We start from the raw sequence: 6,870 nt of genomic DNA, 5'->3' as shown, positions 1-6,870 counted from the left end.
TGCTCACCTCAGAGCGTGCAACCTTGCAACTTAGCGCAGTCAGAACATGAATATGAACCACCTCTGGGCTCTTGTAGTTACACTGGAATCCTGGACTCATCAGTATGGTACCTCGGTGAGTGTATAAAATAAAGACTTGATAGTGTAATAGAGTTTTAACGGTTTAATAGACAGAAAGCAAAAAAGGCCTGGGATACTCACATCGATTAGGTGCGCCAGTGCACAGCTCTATATCAGGTAAAACAATGGTAAATACCGGACTGGTATCGGGATGGTATGTTGTTCCTCTCTGTCAGATCACCTGTGCAAACGTGCCGTCCTGTCAGGGGAGCACTGCAGAAATGCTCAAAAGCAACATGCATAGATGCATAGATGTGAATCGAGCCTGACTGAAAGGTCATACCTCGGTATAAACATGGAGCTGAAGGAGCTTGACTTTCACCCACAATCCACTGACTACAGTTGCAATGCTTTGTAGGCTGATTTGCAAAAAAAAATAACAGAATTTTTTTTTTTTTGCTGCAAATATATGTGCATTTATTATTTTTTGTAAAAGGTGGACTTGATGTTTAAATGTATAGAACCTGGGTTCTCCCCATATAGGTACGTTTGTAGATCATCTTTTGGGGTTTACAAGTGCAATCAATTGATATATGTAATATATATATTTTTGCACCTTAGGGTTATACCTTATGCTTTCTTTAATTATTTGTCATGGAGTGTATTGGCAAGATTTCCCTTCAAAGGTTTGTGTTTCAGACAAGTAAGCTGAAAATAATAAAATTACATAACTACAGATTTAATCTGTTTGAGCTGGGATCAACAGTTATTTTTTATTGTGAAGAATTCACTGTTTGATATTGTAATGGCAGCAGCAGTGGTTGAAACTAAAGCTAGTAATTTTGGATGGATTATTTATAACACTGTAGTCTACAAGAGTTATGGGAAGACAACAAAAAATACTATAACTTTGTCATCTATTATTCAAAACTGTCAGGACTGGGATCTGAACCCAAGACCTCTGCTGCATCTGGCAGTAGCTCTCCTTGCTGAACCACCTGAGATGCTGGACGTGTAAGGAAAAAACAGGGAGGGGGAGGTGCCAACCGGAGTGTAGTAGTAAAATGATGACTTTAATAGGATAAGATTAAAAACACTTACAAAACGATACAAGATGCATGCTCGTCAAAGTAAAGTGCAGTCCTGGCATTCCACATGGCTCTGCGGGTCCCACCGCTGTAATGGATAGCTGGAAAGGATTAGGCAGCTGACCAGCATGGACCGTAAAACAGGAAATTATGTCACCGGCGTCTGATTGGACAGGGCTGGAATCATGTCAATCAGGGCTGCAGTGGGGAAGGCTACGCATTCAGAGCTGGTTGCTCGTTCTATTGGCCAGCTCCGAGCCCTGCCTTGGTCCAATCAGACACCGGTGATATCACTTCCTGTTCCACGGTCCATGCTGGTCAGTGTGGATCTTCCTGGTTCCTTGCTCCTGGAGAAACACTGTGATCCATTCCAGCCATCTGCCTAATCCTTTCCAGCTAACCATAACAGCGAAGGTGCCCTGCAGAGCCATGTGCAATGCCAGGACTGCACTTTACTTTGACGTGCATGCATCTTCTATCATCTTGTAAGTGTTTTTACTCTTATCCTAATAGTCATCATTTTAATACTACACTCAGGTCGGTGCCTTCTCCTCCCTGATTTTTCCTTACATGTCTTGCAGAGTTCTGGTCACACTCTGAAGGATGGCTGCCTTCCTTTTTAACCCTTAATACCCCTTTCTTTTCCAACCACCCAACCTATGGATACATCACCATCCAGCTATTACAACCACAGACTATACCCCTAAGGATTACTCCACTTGGAGCGCCAGATAAACACCGACTATACTGCTGAGATGCTGGCCAGCATCCTGCCTGAACCCTTGGATAATCTTGTCATGTACCTTGTTTCTGGTGAACCTTGAACTCCTTGCTCTTCCCATGAACTTCCTAGCCATGCCTTTGCACTTCCTGTTTGCCAGATTATTGTGCTCTCTCCAGCTGACATCTTGCTCCTTTGCATACCTGCAGTTATTATCTCCACTAGCACTTGTTATCAACCTTTGGCTTGTTCCTCGACTACGTTTCTGCTTGTTTCCAACCTGCAAGCACTTGTTACCGACCTTTGGGTTGTTTGCTGACTATGCTTCTGCTTAATCCCTACCTGCTATATCTGCTACTGAACCCTGGCTTGCTCACCTGCTGGTGAGGTGATCCTGAGGACCATGACCTGCTACTAACACCCACCAAAACCCCATTTCCACCATCAGGAGCTCTGGTGAATACCGGTTAGTGTTTAGACACTGCACCTCAGGTGAGCCTGGTCGTCTGCCAGGGTGACCTGCTTGTGTAACTATCCAGCTGGTTAGTGGGAAACTCTCCACTGCTATTTCTACTGGCCTCCGAGCCTGATCCCTGACTGTGGAAAAAACATTCATAATACGCTATTAAGTTTTAGCTACAGCTTGCCATTATTTTTTGATATTTAAAGCCCAGCTACAGGATATTATCAATCCCTTCCTTCTCAACCCATGTAACTATCCTCTTCATACCCCCTTGGTTGAGAGGACACTTACAGTGGCCAGGTCCTCTCTTATAGGCTCCAGAGACAGAAGAATTCACAGGGGCGGTGAGGGTACCCATGCCCAGGAAGATAATGAGCAGGAAAAAATGCCTGGATATGGGTAGGAAATTAGTTTGGCTTATGGATGAAACTGTGGTTTTGTTCTATTACACTGCAAGGTGGCTCAGGAAGAGGTGTCTGGAATCAAAAATGAGGTGTGAGGTAACTGATGCGCAATGCACTATTTAAATACATTTTTGAAACATTTTGGACAATCCCATAAATCCAGACCAAAGCCTTTTCTAATTAATGCTAAAATATAGACTAACAACAGGTCTGCAGAAAAATATTTAGACACTTGGTAATGCCTATGTAAACCAATCAGATTTGTTCTCCAATGACAAAAGGCAAGAGAGTACATAAAAATGTTGACAGGATGAGTTAATGAGAGAGCCTGACTTCATTCTCAAACTTTCTAAGTGAGGCTCTGTGGAGGATATCCATAAAAAAAAAATCATTCATGTCCTTTTCTTTATAAAAGCAAACAATTAGGCTCAATATTTATTCTTCAAATGGGGAAATATATGCAGCTTAGCGTTATTTTTATGCAGGTTAGCCAAAAATACAAAGAAAGTGCAGGAATATATTAATTTTCCCTTTTACAGCCTGAACTATGAAACTAAATGTATATTTGCCCAATAATAAAGATGTCAAGACTTAAAGGAAACCTGTACTGAGAGAATATGGGGCTGCCATTGTTGACTTTAGTATTTTAGAGTCACTGACCTGGATTCTGCATGCAGATCAGAAAGTTTACTTTACTTTGACCTTCTAATCTGCATGCCTTTTGCAGGGCAGTGGCTCAGCAAGAACTGCAACATGAAAATGGCAGGCAACTAATATTTTTAGAAGGAGGTCAGTAATGTCATCAAGAAATCATTCTGGCAATAAAGGTTTCCTTAACCACGTTGGCACTCGGAGCAGTTATCTTTTTTCATTTTTTGCACACACATTTTTGTAAAATATCTGCATTTGTGCCCATGAAATTACTTAAACCCCTAAAACATTATATATTTGTGCAACTATTTATCTAATACATATTTATAGAAAAAAATGAATAAAAGTAATTTTACTGCAAACAGACATATTATAATGTCAAATTTTTTTGTAAAATATAAAAGATGGGGCTGTGCCGAGTACATAGATACCAAACATGTCAAGTCTTAAAATTGCGTGCTTCTGTGATATTTAAAAAAGTGATGGTACGCAAGAATCTCCATAGGCGATGCTTTAAAAACCTTCACTGCTTATCAGTTTAGAGTTAACCATGTGCTCCGTTCTCCAGAGCTCTATTCCAGGCCAGGAAACTCATCCTCATGGGCTGGAAACCTACGCGGCCACCTACTAGCTGCTCCTGGGTGGAACACATGGGACAAACCCTCATAAGGGAAAAATACATATACCAACACAGGGGGTGCCCGGGCAGGTTTGAACGGATTTGGTCCAAATGGCTAGACACACCAGGATTAAGCCCGAGAGAGCTAGTGATGTCCAGGCTCCTGCAATCTCTTTAAACAGGACGAGGGGATGCAAGACAGAGTGTATAATACAGATTGTGTGGGCGGGGGGGTGGAACCGGGGAGAGGTGAACTATTGATGGCTGGAGAAATGCATTAGGTTGATAGAGCAGTTGAAATAAATACTGTATACATGTACATGAACCGAATAGGAAATAACAATGTATCTGTAATTGCAAACTGAACACTGATTATTGTTGGAAAATATGTGAATGTTCAATAAAACCTTTTTTGATTTAAAAAAAAACATGTGCTCTGTCACTAAAACTCTTAGCCTAACAGGCTGAAAAACTCACTTTATAGCAGTAAATTAGCAGTCAGTTTACACTATTTGATATCTAATCTTCACTAGAAATGTGAAAGCAAGAAGATGATGACCATCCTGGGTGACAGAGGTGGCAAGCCCAATTTCAGCCAAAATCTTTTTTTATAGTTTTAAATTGACTTGGCAAAAGTAACTACTTCTGACAAGTTTTTATTGCTGACTGTGACCCCATTGGGGAGATTTTATCTCACTATTGTTGCCCTTGTGACAACAGGACAAGAAATGAGGTAATGGTTGTCCCTTGGTCAGGAAGTCAAAGGCAGTCATAATGAAATGATGGCCCTAAACGTTCCCATTTTACTAAAAAAAAATTTTTGCTGTAGTATGTGTGCTCGCTGGACAAACTTTCTATCAGGATGTGAAGGAAATCTTCTAATTTGGGTCACTAATCACAAATAAAGACCTGACAGAGTTTATATTCCTTCCCCCTCTAAAACCAAAAAGAATGTTTTAACAGGAATAGGGCTTTCTACCAGAATCTAAATATGTTTAGCTATAAGCTGTAAATCAATCATTTAGGATCTCTGAACCTTGGAGCAACAAGACCAAAGCTGCTAAATTCATTACATTTTAAGTAAGGGCCCAGTTAAAGGCATTGGAAGAATACAGCCCCTTTCTATTGCAAATCAGGCAGTCTCATATATCAAAGGATTTGTAATAGACTTTTTGTGTATTTGAGACATCTGCACCTGTCCATTCTGAACAACTGACTAAGCATTTAGGGAGTGTTTTAACTGATACAACAGTACTTTTGAGAAACAGGGCAATGTATTTCTGAAACAAACTGTTAACGTATAATAAATCTACCTGTTGTTCAACTTCATTGGTGATGTCCTATTACTTCCTTAGACAGATGCCCCATGGGAGACACATTATCAGAGGCACAAGGAACAGTATTCCATTTACCTCTATAGAACAACTCCCTCATAGGGCCTAAATGCTGCTGAATCTTGATCACAAGTGGTGGGAGTGACATTTTGCTGGCTCAGCTAACATGGGAACATTTCCATAGCAATTGGCTGGCAGTCTCTTATGTTGGCAGTATGTCATCAGTTTCCAGATCACCCATGTGGCATCAGTCTTACAGTACAGCAAAGTTGATAAACCTCTCCCAGTGGCTCCATATACGAGGTGGAATCAAAAAGTTTTGAATCTAGCTCTGTTTACAAGAAAGTACTTTATTTATCTACGTTTACACACTATCACCTTCAAAATAGACCCCTTGCATAGCAGTACAGTGCACTCAGTGTTCCTGCCACTCCTGAAAGTCTTCTTTTTGAAGCGTGTCAAGCACCTTCTGTTAGTTGCGCTGGATCCCTGCAATGGTGTCAAACCACCCATGAGCTGAATCTTCAACTCATTGCAGCATCGCCATAAAAATGCAAAACCATGTCAAATGTCCCTGTGGCAGATTTGCCCAGTTTCATGCAGAATGTCACATTTGCTCTTTGTTCTAACTTGCTGTCCATGATGAAATAGCAGAACGTAACGTGGTAACGTACGTGGTCAGAATAGCACCAGTTGCACAGTTCCCGATGTACACAGGACAGTGTCTTTTGGCACACTGACTTATGAAGCTTGGTGATCCCTGTGACTGTGCATGCAACCTTGTGCTACTGCTCTTTTGGCGTGTTACAGAACTAGTCTCAAAACCTTTTGATACCACCTCATATAGACTTCATTGGTCTTCCAACAAGTTACTCACAGCCACTGAACTTTCATATTTGTTGATTCTTTGTGTGTCTTTGGGGTTTTATATTTCTACAATCCTCAAAGACTTTTACAATGGTTTTATTTCAGTGACATGGACATCACTTACTAGCTTACATATAGGCCTGCCCTTTGGTCCCTAGACATCTTTATATGCAATGTTCTATGCAAAACCTGCCACAACAAGCCTTAAAGCAGAATTCTAGTAAAAAAAAAAATCATTAACCCATTAAAAGGAAGGATAAAAGCAGCTTTTGCTGCAATGATCACCTTCAATCCACAGCTGACTCATGAAGTACTTTGGTATGGACTAGATATCCTCATATTTTGGATTGAGATCCATCCAGCATAATTCAATCTCCATTTCCTCTGAGCCCAGTCAGTCATGTACCTGCCTCTAGCTTGTGACTTGATAGTGAAGGAAAAGCAAGATCTCTGTCATTCTGCTTTCTCCTCCTATCACAGTACTCCTTCTTTCTCCTCCTATCAGAGTACTCCTTGTTAACACATGAATGATTGGCTCTTTGTGCTGCTTCTTTCTCCCCCAGTCTGTGCTCTGGTGTACAGAGAATGCAAGAGGTTTATACCAAGTCAAATTCAGGTACTGAAACTGATAGCATTACATTTAAAAAAAAATACATGTAATGA

The sequence above is a fragment of the Aquarana catesbeiana genome, linkage group LG01 (genome assembly GCF_042186555.1).
Source record: "Aquarana catesbeiana isolate 2022-GZ linkage group LG01, ASM4218655v1, whole genome shotgun sequence".
NCBI classification, from domain to species: Eukaryota; Metazoa; Chordata; class Amphibia; order Anura; family Ranidae; genus Aquarana; species Aquarana catesbeiana.
This window is presented reverse-complemented; position numbering follows the sequence as displayed.